The 13561-nt window shown below is 44.7% G+C and overlaps 1 long non-coding RNA gene across 2 annotated transcripts in view; it reads left to right on the top strand.

Moving 5' to 3' along the window:
* Window positions 1-2243: 2243 nt before the first annotated feature.
* Window positions 2244-13561, top strand: part of LOC136144219 (uncharacterized) — a 35317-nt gene continuing 23999 nt past the window's right edge. For both annotated transcript variants that reach the window (XR_010658503.1, XR_010658502.1), the window contains exons 1-2: window positions 2244-2365; window positions 2818-2957. This is a non-coding gene — a long non-coding RNA (uncharacterized lncRNA). The remainder of the gene's footprint in view (window positions 2366-2817; window positions 2958-13561) is intronic.

Below are 13561 nucleotides of genomic sequence, written 5' to 3' on the forward strand. Positions count from 1 at the left end.
ATGACTGCACAGCAACAACACACACGTGTGTGTGTGTATGTATTATAACTGAATCAATTTGCTGTATACCTAAAACACTGTGAATTAACCATACTTGAATAAAAGATATTTAAAAAAGAAACCAGACTGTTGTCTGGAGTTTCTCCCTTCCTAGGCTTTGTAACAACTTCCCTATTAAATATGCTTCTCTGTGTCCTGTATTTCCTTGACTTGAGGTTTGATTTTTGGCAAAAACACTTTGTAAATTTACATGGCCTCAACTGTGCCCTTCATCCCAGTTAATTTGTTGAAGTCCTAGCCCCTAGTAGCTCAGGACGTGACTGTATTTGAAGATGGGGGTCTTCAAAAAGGTCATTAAGTTAAAATGAGGTCATAAGGATGGGCTCTAATCCTCTAAGAAGTGTATAAAAGGAGGAGATTTTTTAAATTTTATTTATTTATTTTGGCCGCACTTGGTCTTCATTGCCGGCTGAGGTCTTTCCCTTGGTGCGGTGCGCAGGCTTGTCATTGCAGAGGCTTCTCTTGTGTGGAGTGCGGGCTCTAGGGCAAGCTTCGGTAGTTGCCCTGAGGCATGTGAGATCTTAGCTCCCTGACCAGGGATGGAACCTGGGATCTATGTCCTCTGCACTGGCAGGCAGATAAGAAGAGGAAATATAGGCTCAGACTCAGTACGGAGGGAAGACCGTGAGAAGACAGAGCGGAAGAGGGCCATTGTAAGCCCAGGAAAGAGGACTCAGCCGAAAGCAACTCAGCCAACACCTTAAACTTGGGCCTCCAGTCTTCAGGGCTATGAGAAAATAAACCTCTGTTTTTTTAAGCCACGCAGTCTATGGCACTGAGTTACCGCAGGCCTGGAAAAACTGATGCATAGATGTGCCTCTTTCATCAGAAGGCACACAACCCATTCTTGAGTAGGGAATTCTGTGGTGGAGAGAAAAAAAAAAATATTGCAAACTGTAAATCTTGTTTTTAACCTACATGGTAAGAATGGCTACCTGGTTCAGAATAAATTATGTGCCAGGCACTGTGCTTCATTCAATAAAACACTTCATTTTATTACTTGACCTTACAACCAGCCCCGCAGGTAGGTATTATTGTTGCCATTTACAGATACTGAGACGAATTCAGAGAGATCCAGACACCAACCCCAGGACACACAGCTGGTTAAGTGGCAAGGTTGGGTCTAAAGGTAGCTACCATATGCCTGCACGTCCTGGACCACTTGTGTGCCATGGAAATGATCACTGAGAAATCGGATGCAGCCAAACAGAGCTGGGGGGCAAGCCCGAACTGCCAAGCTCAAACTGGAGAAGAAAGCAGCCCAAGGAGACATATTTCTCCCAGTGAGAAAAAAAAGGACCACTTCTCAGGGCCCTTGGCATCTGAGGTCCTGACCCTGATTTTCACAGCTCCCTCTGCAGTGGCCAGCAGCTCTCTGATGGTCATTGCTATGCTGACCGTGACAGTGATTCCTCCTGGGTCAACATGGAAAATCACTCTGGCATCATCTTGCATAGACCGCCTGCCTCTTCCCTCACCCCCCTCAGCCCACTAACAACCCTAAACTCCACATGCACGCTCACAGCTGTTTTGTTCTATTTTCATTGGCTTTGGATCACATTTCAATTCAGAATTAAGGAGCAGTGAGTGGGAGGCAGTACAGTGTTAAGGTTGAAAGCATGTGCTTTGGGGGAAAAAAAAAACCCAACAGATCTGCGTTGGGGCCCCTGATCTATCCCCTTTACCTTGGCCACTTTAAGTGAGAGCCTTATTTCCTCTTAGCCTCAGTTTCCTCATCTTTAAAATAAGATTAATTATAATACCTACTTCACAAGGTTACTGTGACAACTAAATGAGATCACACATATAAAGCACACCTCTAGGGCCCTGAAACTTAATCAGGTACCTTTGAAATATTAGCCCTAAAAGAGAAAAGCACTCTGCTAAGAAGTGACTAAGAATGTCTGGAGGAGCAGACACATGGAAAGGCAGATCTGTGATTCTGGGTCACTTTGTCACTAGTCATACTTGACTAGAAAGTTTCAGGAACCCTGGCCTTCCCCTCTTTGGCCCCCAGATCACATTGACTGCTTTTTCCACTGCCTTTTTAGCTAGCTTATCATTCAATCAGCTCTGGACAAATGACATTGAAAGCTACAGTCTGTGTCCAGTTAACTAAAATAGCAGTTAAGCTATGTAAGGAAGCCCAGAGCCAGTTTTCTCCTGAAATTTCTGGCCACTCACTTTGATCAGCAATGGGAAATTTCCAGCCTGTGAAGATTTATCTTACTGTGGGAGTCTATGTTGGCGGTAATCTCCCCCACTTTCCCAGTGGGGAAAATGCATCATATTTAGGACCAGTCAGGTATGTCAGTAGTATCTTTGTTGATGACACCCAGTGTGATGTAGTCAGGGCTGGTCTGATGTTTTTGTGTCTAACGTCTTTTGTTTCATCGCCTGGACATCAGCTTCTTTGTACCCTGCTTGCTGGCCCGGTCATCCTTGATCAATGTGTGGTTTTGTCTTCTGTCTTCATGGTGGACTCCACAACTGGGGAAGCCTGTTGTTGGCCTGATAAATGGGACATGTTTCTTGGAGAGATGCTCTGCCAAGTGGACCTTGGCCCTTAGTGCTTAGAGTCTGGGGCTGTGGGGTGGCCTCAAAAATCTCATCCCTGTGCATGTGGACATTTTCAAGATGGCCTTCTCGGCTTTCAAGGCCTTTCTCTGCTGGGGTGGGGTGGGAGGTGGAGGCTGGTGTAGAGAAAGAGAAGCCACAGCTTCCTTGTTTTCATTTTCTCTGCTTTTTGGTAAAAAGTGTGTGAGGTTTTATGTTTGAAGTAACCAATTCCAGAAAAGAGAACCATCTGACCACACCCCACAAATGCCATGAAGACCCAGCATTTCTGGGAATCTTTGCTGTTTGCAGCTCGGGGAGTTCAAATGAGATCTGGGAAGGTAGCCGGTGGTTTTTCTCCCTGGATCATTTTCTGTCTTTATTTCTGCTTCGTCTATTTTTTAACTACCCAAAGAGAGCAATTGAATTGTATTTTGCTTGGTAGGTTTGAGGGCTGTCTTCCAAGGAAAATGTTAAAATCAGAGTGACAGTCACAAGGAAACAATATTTCACCCTATGAAAATAATTTGTAAGAAATCTGCATTAGGTTACGTGTTATATTTCACCTGAAACTTCCTACACAGCTTTTTTGGGGGGAAGTGATGAGCAGAGCATTGGAGGTTTTGAAGTTTGATTTAAATCCGTCAACAACAGTATTTCAGATGTACTCAGTCTAACATCCAAGAATCACCAAGCGCATGGCATTGACTGCCCAGCAAAATAAAATAAATCCCTCATTCCCCCATTTGGGAAGGAAAGTTAAGAAAAGGGAAGAAATTTCTCTAGTTACTCAGCCAGTGAGACCTAGTGTGGATGAAATTAAAACAAACAAACAAAAATATAGTTCCCAACTTTTAGTTCTCGGTAATGAAAAGTTCCCTTTTTAATCATTTTTATTAACTTCTGGAGTTTTGGGAAATACGAATCATGATCTGAATTTTACTCTTTCTTGGTCAATATTAGCTTTGATTATACGATTAGTCCTTTACTTGAGATCACATTTTTTTTTTCCAGATACAGATTTTCACATTGTACCAAATTCTACCCAGAGACCAACAGTTTTGTGTTATCTTTGCTTAAGTCCTTTATTTCTTTTTTCTAAACTAGATGCCTCTGAGCTAGTTTCCTTTGTACTGTAGTAAAATGGAGGGGTCCATATTTGTTAGAATATCCTTGCTTAAGTCTTGGGTGTTTTTTTTTAAATCTACTTATATTTAATTGGAGGATAATTGTTTTACAATATTGTGTTTTGGTTTCTGCAGTACCTCAGCATGAATCACCCATATGTATTCATATGTCCCCTCTGTCTGGGACCTCCCTCCCACCTCCCACCCCATCCCACCCCTTTACATTGTCACAGAGCACCATACAGCAAATTCCCTCCAATTAGCTATTAATATTTTACACGTGGTAACGTATATGTTTCAGTGCTACTCTCCCAGTTCGTCCCATCTTCTCCCCACACTGTGTCCACAGGTCCGTTCACTATGTCTGCGTTTCCACTGGATATTGTTTTTAAAACTCTTTGTACATGGAAAGAAAATAGAACCAATAGACATTGTGTACCAATATGTACCAAGCACTCTACTAGACATTTACAATATGACTTCAGTGAATCTTCCCTCCCATCTATAAGGAAGCTACTTTTACTACAGATAAAGCAATTGGGGCTCAGAGAAATTAATTAATACCTTACCCAAGATAATACAACCAATAAGATGATGCAAATTAGATTTCGACCCCAGCATTCTCTAACTCCAAAGTCTGTCCTAATTTTTAAAAATTGATATAGTAGCTCAAATTCCTCACTTCCTCATTCTCCCACAGAAGGGAACATGTAGATACAATGAACCTCTTATATCTAAGGTTCAAGTAAACATATGAGCTCCCTGAGGAGTTGACTCTTTTCATAGAGAATCCAGAAACAAATTGGAGCCCCTGCAGAAAATAGTTTGGAATTCCCTGTCACATGATGCATAAGGTATAGATTTTAATAACTGTCTAGAAATGTGGATAGCAAACAGCATTGTTTGGTTTAAGAAATTTTTACTTCTCAAGCACTATCATAAATAATATTATTTTCAAATCTCTATACAGTGTCATTACCCCAGATATTACCTGGTGATATCTAGAATGAGTACTTATATTTCCAGGAGTACTTGGCCACCAAGTTCACTAACAATGCAATAGAACTTCCTTCTCCTCCTTATCAATCTTTCAAAAGAGTCATTCACTCCTTTGCTGTCCTACAATTCTAAACTGTTTAATGGTTCCAAACTTCCAAACCCTGAATACAGTGGTGGTGGTGGTGGTGGTTTAGTCACTAAGATGTGTCCGACTCTTGCAACCCCATGGACTATAGCCCACCAGGCTCCTCTGTCCATGGGATTCTCCAGGCAAGAATACTGGAGTGGGTTGCCATTTCCTTCTCCAGGGGATCTTCCTGACCCAGGAATTGAACCTGGGTCTCCTGCATTGTAGGCAGATTCTTTATCGACTGAGTTACAGGGAAGCCCCTGAATACAGTACTGCATTTAAATAGAGTAGAATGTCTAGTTTGTTAGAATAGCCTTTAAACGAATAATTTCATTTCAAAGACCACAATTTTCCTCATCACCCAGGCTCAATAGCTCAGAAGCATTCTAGAATCTATCTCCAGGCCTTTGCTCTCTAATTCAGCTACTTAGCAAGCTCTATTAATTCCTTCTTTATAATGTTTCTAGAGTCTAGCACTTAATTTCCATCTTTCCCCCTGCGGCTCTTGTTCAGGCCTCTATAGTCTCATACCCAGACTATTATAATAAACTTTTAACTACACTGTCTCCATTTTTATCTTCCTCTAACCCCTAATATACAATATAAGATTAATCTTCCTTGAAATATCAGTTTTATCTAATAGATGCCATCATTAAAACCGCCTTTGTTTCCAGTGCTTATAGATAAAGTTATAACTCTGAAGTCCAACCCTGTGATGGATTTTTCCTGAGTCAACTCAGCTAATCTGGAACCACATTTCCCAACTCCATTCCCCAGAGGGTCTAGGTTAGGGTTTCCCACAAGAGAAGTTTGCATCATATTTGGAAGAAGAAGGGGAGGCAGCCATTTGTTATGCTCTGAAGGTCAAAGTAGGCCCCACTGTAGGCTCACAGCTGGATCTCCTGGCTACTGGCCTGGCCTGCTGCCCCGGCTGCTGCCAGCTCCCTTTTTTCAGCCTCTCCAAGTTCAGGGCCAGGTGTATGTGCAGCTCGGAAGCAAAGGGCTCCTGTTCTGCAGGCCACCATTGTCACTGATCATGAAGTGGTAAGTGACCACTTCCTGGGGTCCACTTTTTCCTGAAGGTTTCATTTTTCACTCATGGGTTCCCATTCACCCTTGCCCCTTCCTAGGTTCTGTTCAGCTTTTCCTCCGGATTCCAGCCTCTGATCTCTGGGGACCTTCAGACCCAATTTCATGATAGGCAACAGCCAGTCTCATGTAGATCTGTCCACCAGCTTCCATGATTGCCTGAGGCCATCAAAAACTAGGACAGGGCCAGGAGCAGAGTCTCTCTCACAGCTTCAGAAGGAACCAACCCTGCTGACACCTTGATTTTGAACTTCTAGCCTCCAGAGCTATGTGACCATCAGTTCAGTTCAGTTCAGTCGATCAGTCGTATCCAACTCTTTGCAACCCCATGGACTGCAGCACACCAGGCTTCCCTGTCCATCACCAACTCCTGGAGTTTACCCAAACTCATATCCATTGAGTCAGTGATACCATCCAACCATCTCATCCTCTGTTGTCCTCTTCTCCCACCTTCAATCTTTCCCAGCATCAGGGTCTTTTTTAATGAGTCAGTTCTTGACATCAGGTGGCCAAAGTATTGGAGTTTCAGCTTCAGCATCAGTCCTTCCAATGAATGCTCAGGACTGATTTCCTTTAGGATGGACTGGTTGGATCTCCTTGCAGTCCAAGGGACTCTCAAGAGTCTTCTCCAACACCAAAGTTCAAAAGCATCAATTCTTCAGCACTCAGCTTTGTTTGTAGTCCAACTCTCACATCCATACATAGACTTCTGGAAAAACCATAACTATCACTCAATGGACTTTTGTTGGCAAAGTAATGTCTCTGCTTTTTAATATGCTGTCTAGGTTGGTCATAACTTTTCTTCCAAGGAGCAAACATTTTTTAATTTTATGACTACAGTCACCATCTGCAGTGATTTTGGAGCCCCTAAAAATAAAGTCTGCCACTGTTTCCATTGTTTCCCCATCTATTTGTCATGAAGTTATGGGACCAGATGCCATGATCTTAGTTTTCTGAATGTTGAGTTTTAAGCCAACTTTTTCACTCTCCTCTTTCACCTTCATGAAGAGGCTCTTTAGTTCTTCTTTGCTTTCTGCCATAAGGGTAATGTCATCTGCATATCTGAGGTTACTGATGTTTCTCCCAGCAATCTTGATTCTGGTTTGTGGTTCATCCAGTCCGCCATTTCTCATGATGTACTCTGCATACAAGTTAAATAAGCAGGGTGACAATATACAGCCTTGGCTCCTTTCCCTATTTGGAACCATTTTGTTGCTCCATGTTTGGTTCTAACTGTTGCTTCTTAACTTGCATACAGATTTCTCAGGAGGCAGGTCAGGTGGTCTGGTATTCCCATCTCTTTAAGAATTTCCCACAGTTTGTTGTGATCCACACATTCAAAGGCTTTGGCGTAATCAAGAAAGCAGAAGTCAATGTTTTTCTGAAATTCTCTTGCTTTTTCGATGATCCAACAGATGTTGGCAATTTGATCTCTGGTTCCTCTGCCTTTCCTAAATCCAGCTTGAACATCTGGAAGTTCACAGTTCACCTACTGTTAAAGCCTGGCTTGGAGAATTTTGAGCATTACTTTGCTAGCATGTGAGATGAGTACAATTGTGCAGTAGTTTGAGCATTCAGAACATAGAGTTGAGCTATTTGAGCCACCCAGTTTGTGGTCCTTTGTTCCAGAAGCCCCAGGAAACTAAAACAGCCCCTTGAGACATCTTTCCCAACTAGGGAGTCTCCGTATTGCTAGAGATCTCCCAGGACCCTGTACCCTCTACTTTTGGAAAAGAAAAAGAACTGACAGTTTGTGAAAGTACCAGCCTCTGTATTAGATGCTCTGCATTCCTCATCCCAGTTAACCTTCAGGCAGCCCCTAGGAGGTATACATTACTCTCCTCATTTGAGAACTGAGCACATAGTGGGACTTCCCTGGTGATCCAGTGGTTAAGAATCCACCTTGCAGTACAGGGGCTTCCCAGGTGGTTCAGTGGTGAAGAATCTGCCTGCCAATGCAGAAGACACGGATTCAGTCCCTGGATTTGGGAAGATCCCCTGGAGAAGGAAATGGCACCCCACTCCAGTATTCGTGCGTGGAGAATTCCATGGACAGAGGAGCCTGGCGGGCTACAGTCCACGGGGTCTGAAAGAGTCAGACATAACTGAGTGACTCGGCACACATGCACACTTGCAATACAGGGGACTCGGGTTCAATCCCTGATCTGAGAGCGAGGATCCTGCATGCTGTACACCGCAACTGCTGAACCTGCTGGTCTGAGCCCTCTGAAGTCTGAGCACCGCAACTAGAGAGTCTGTGTGCAGCAACCAAAGCTCTCACCTGCGAGAGTGAAGATCCCGGGCCCACAGTTAAGGCATGATGCAGCCAAATAAGCGAGTATTAGGGGAGAGGAAGAAAGAAAGAAATGAGCACTTAGAAACATTAAATACTTGCCCAGGGTAAGTGACGGAGGTGAAATTCAAACCCATGTCTAACTCCAAAGCCAAAGCTTTTCCCATGATTTCATTCCTCCCCCCTTTCCTTGAAAGAGCGGATAGTTCAAACCTCAAAACCTTCCTGTCCTCTGACGTTTCTCAGTTGTTCTGTGTTTCCCAAAAGAGACCCACAGAGTTGCAAGAAAAACTGAGAGGCAGAGTCCTCGCTTAACAAAGCTCAGTCCCTACCCTCTGGTACCTCGGCCCCATATACTTCCCTATTTTGTAGAAGTATTCAAGGAAATCTGAGCTAATTAGACTGAACCTAGAGAATGTCAGGAAGAAATGGAAAAAATCAAGGATTTACAGGATGTCCTTAAAGTTGCAATTTTATGATTTTCAAGTGTAAGTGAAATACAAAGTGTGCCAACAAAATATTGCTTGGGAGAGAACCCTTGGGGGATCTGCTTTAATGAATAAGTAAGTATGTTTTGAAATTAGCTTTCTATTGTCTACAGTAAATCCCCCATGTGAGCTTGAAAGTAGTTGCTTTCTAATTCATGAAAAGAATTTCCCTCTATTGTTTTGCTTACCCTGTTGGAAGGTGCTTATAGAGAACCTCAATTCAGGGAAGGCCACTGGTGCAAAATCCGCCAGTCTGAGCCAAAGTCAGAGGGCAGAGGTCAAAGCTATCAGGTTTAGCCCAGGGAGGGCCCCAGGCCCAGAGAGTCAGGTGACCTGACATTCTTGGATCCAGAGAAGCTCATTTGTGGGCCTTCCTGCAAATGAGGCCCTCAGAGAAGAGTTCCTGACTTACGTAGACTTTGCTGCTAAGACCAAAGTTTTAACTGTATCCTGTTAACTGTTTTAACTGTCTACTGTATACTGAGCTACTGTATACCTCAGGGAACTCTAGTCAGTGCTCAGTGTGAGCATGTGTACCTGCTAAGTCACTTCAGTTGTGTCTGTCTCTTTGTGACCCTATGGACTATGGCCCATGAGGCTCCTCTGTCCACGGGATATGCCACGACCTTCTCCAGGGGATCTTCCCAACCCAGGGATCCAACTTGCATCCCTTAATGCCTCTTGCATTAACAGGCAGATTCTTTACCATTAGCGCCACTTGGGAAGCCCATTCAGTGCTCTGCGGTGACCTAAATGGGACGGAAATCCAAAAAGAGGGGATATCTGTGTATGTACAGCTGATTCACTTTGCTGCAGAGTAGAAACCAACACGGCACTGTGAATCAACTATACTCCAATAAAATTAATTCTAAAAAGATCTATCAGTCAATAAAAATGAAGAACCCTTGACTTGGTGTGTTGGTAGGCTTGGCCCCAGGTTCCTATACATAGCTCTTGACCCCAAACATCTCAGTCTGGCTCACTACTTCATGCTGAATGTTTTCTGCTTGCCTCCCAACCCCACCCCCAACCTGATCCATTATCCACCCTGCTCTACATCCCAATCTGAAAGAAATCTAAGAACTGCATCTTTGACCTCCTACCTTCTGGCTTCCATTTATTACCCTGGATCCCTCAGCACTGAGCCAAGACACATCGGTAAATGCTTTCCTCCATCAAAGGCCAGAGTCGCTTTCTGGAAATCCCACCCCTACAGTTATACTTCTGGCCTCGTCCCTTTAGGCTTTGCCTCCCCTTGCTTCTCCAGGCTTATCAGTGGCAGTGTGTGTGTGTGTGTGTGTGTGTGTGTGTGTGTGTGTGTGTGCTCAGTCGTGTCCAACTCTTCCCAGCTCCACAGACTGTAGTCTGCCAGACTCCTCTGTCTGTGGAATTTCTCAGGCAAGAATACTGGAGTGGGTTGCTATTTCCTCCTCTAGGAGATCTTCCCGACCCAGGGATCAAACCCATGCCTCCTGCATTGGCAGATGGGTTCTTTACCAGCTGAGCCACCTGGGAAGCCCTGGCGGTGGTGATAACTTCTTGTTATTGCTAAACTGGCACCTTCTTCATCTTCTACCCATTCCTTTAGCTCTGCCTACAACTTTGCAAGTATTTTCTTCATGAACTTTCGAGTGGACCATTTGCTTTTCTGCTGGTACCCTGATGGAAATGCTACTGCATGTCCAGTATCTAACATTTTGGAAAATAATAGATACTCCGTAAAAATTTGTTGGCAGAAAAAAAAAAAGAGGATGATGGATGGGGAATAGATTCTGCTTCAAAGGGGGAATAACTTTACTCTCCCTTCACTCTCTCCCCAGTAACTGTTGCCCTCCACTCCTTTCTTCAATTTTTTTGCCTCTTCAGCCTTTGGTTTATGATCTTATCCCCAAGAGTCCCCAGGGAAAGAGAACTGAGAGGACAATGATCTAGACACAGTTACCCATCCCCACCCCCAAAAAGAACTAGAATTGAAAATTTGGAGCATTCACATACCTAGTTCCCCAAGTTGGTGTTTGGATTCTGCCTAAAATGTCAGTGGAAAAATGCGACACAAGTGGATGGTGAGATGGGAGACGTCTGTGGATGAAAGTCAGCGAACTGATAAATTAGCAGTACATCCCATCTGGCATGAAGAAGCCACAACAGAGAATAAAGCAGCCTTGCGGAGGGGAATTATGGATTCATGTACACTGTGCCAGAGAGGTTCTCATTTGGCATTTTAACGTGCTGACAAGCTGTGCTGAAAGGCCGTCTCATTTTCCAGGCCCATAATGAAATGATAAAGGAGTGGTCAATTGCCCTGGGCCCTTCTTTAGGAAAAGCCACTAATGCTGAGTTGGTACATCTGGATGGGGAAAGGGGACTAAATACTAGGACACATGAAGTTTGTTACCAGGGATTGGAGCTAATCAGCAGTGAAAACCAAGAGGACTGTGTTCAGCTGGAGCTTCTGGTCCTCATATGTGAGAGACGGGGGCTGCTGGCTCAACTATGAACAGCAAGTTTCACCTTCATTTCTCTTCATCCTCGGGGCTCAGATGGTAAAGATTCCACCTGCAGTGTGGGAGACCCAGGTTCAATCTTTGGGTCGAAAGATCCCCTGGAGAAGGGAATGGCAACCCACTTCAATATTCTTGCCTGGAGAATCCCATGGACAGAGGAGCCTGGTGGGCTATAGTCCATGGGGTCACAAAGAGTTGGACCCGACTGAGTGACTAACACTCTTTATTTTCATGTTTATATAAATACAAAAAGCTTATATCAGCCTCCTTGTATTGAAACAGGGATATTTTCTGTGACTTTCCAAAGAAAATCTGTGATTTTCAACCCCCCTCCCCGTATCTTTTTATTTATTGACTAATTTTTTTTTTATTATTTTTTGGCTGTGCTTCTGTATAGCAAGTGGGATCTTAGTTCCCTGACCAAGAGTCAAACCCATGCCCCTTGCAGTGGAAGCCCGAAGTCTTAACCCCTGGACCCCCAGGGAAGGCCCCCTCATCTCTTTTTTAGGTTTGGCTCCGTTTGCTGTAAGTATTTGTGGAACATCAAGATTGTTCTAGGCCTTCCAGATAGATCAGCATTCCCAGAGATTCCAGTGGGGAGGAGAGGACTACCTTCCACTTATCAGCCACCTGGAACAGGGCCACATTTGGGAGGAAGCCAAGCCTGAGTCCAAATTCTGGCTCTTCCACAGTTAACTAGCTGTGTGACCTTCACCTCTCCATGTCTCGGTCCCCACATGACTCCAGTGGGGATAATCCCTGCATCACGGCATTGTTGGGAGGATTAAGTTAGGCAGCACGTGCTGGTACCCAGAATAGTCCCCAGCTCTTAGTAGGCCCTCAATAAGCGGTGTCTGTAAGGGTCGCTGGCCACCAAGCATCCCTGCATTAGTTGACCACAAAGACCGTGGCGCGGGCGCAGGATGAAATAAATCACTTTTGTTTTCCCTGTCCGGACAAAAGAAGTCCCCTGGCTCTCATTGCATATAAAGCAGCCAAAACAGACTGAGTCCTAAGAGCCCCCTTTGTCCCAACAGAGGCCTCATTTGTCAGACCCAAATGCTGCCCTGGCAGTCCTGGACGCCTGTGCCACTGCTACAAATCTGTTTGGGTTGGAGCACCCCCAGTTCACTGCTGTGATGAGTCCAAACTCCCGGTCTGGCCAGGCGCAGCTGTGAATTCATTCAGAGTGGCCCTGCCCACGGGGCTCCGGTCACCGCCGGCTTCAAATCCTGAGAATCAGCAATTCGTTTTGATGACCTCGCTCCTCTCTGGGTTGAGGTGGCCCAGGGGCCCTGGCCTGCCAGGGGGTCGGATGACTTTTGGAGAGGATTTCTGGGTTCCAGGAGCAAGCATCCTTGGTGTAGGAAGTGAGGGGACCTGGCAGGATTCCTCTTGGTGCCTGCTCTTGGAGCCTGTGCCAGGAGAAAGACACTGCTTTTGCTTTGTAAGTTGTTAGAGGGAAAAGCGTAGAACTTTTAACAGAGTTTGAGACAGGAATTCAGGTGGCGCTAATGGTAAAGAATTCACCTGCCGATGCAGGAGACACAAGAGATGCGGGTTCGATCCCTGGATCAGGAAGATCCCCTGGAAGAGGGCATGGCATCCCACTCCTGTATCCTTGCCTGGACAGAGGAGCCTGGCGGGCTACAGTCCATGGGTCCGCAAAGAGTCGGACACAATCGAGCGACTGGACATAGCAGAGTTCCTCACTCTGTTCAGATGAACTGCAAACCTGAATGCAAGGATACTGGAAGTCATTATAACTTATCAGGTTGTAAGCACAGACCCAGGAACTGGCCTGTGGATAGGTTATCCACGTGGGCCTCACAATCACACCCATGTCTCCCAGGGAATTACTGTTTCGACTCTCCTCCTTGGACAGGGGTGAATAATCAGCACGATCAGAATAATGAATCTACAGACCTTCGCTCCAAGTGGGCTCATGAGCTGTCTTTTTAAATATATTTTTTAAATTTCCCTTCTTATTTCTAATTGTGGTAAAATATGTATAAAATTTACCATCTTAACCATTCTAAGTGTATGTGTCATTCAGTCGTGTTTAACACTTTCACACTGTTGTGCAGCCAATCTCCAGAACTCTTTTCATCTTGCAAAACCGAAACTCTATTTGTTGTTGTTGTTCAGTCTCTAAGTCATGTCCAACTCTTTGTGATCCTGTGGACTGCAGCACACCAGGTTTCCCTGTCCTTCACTATCTCCTGGAGTTTGCTCAAACTCTTGTTCATCGAGTCTGTGATGCCATCCAACCATCTCATCTCTGTCACCCCCTTCTCCTCTTGCCCTCAATCTTT

Source organism: Muntiacus reevesi, chromosome 11, assembly GCF_963930625.1.
Source record: "Muntiacus reevesi chromosome 11, mMunRee1.1, whole genome shotgun sequence".
NCBI classification, from domain to species: domain Eukaryota; kingdom Metazoa; phylum Chordata; class Mammalia; order Artiodactyla; family Cervidae; genus Muntiacus; species Muntiacus reevesi.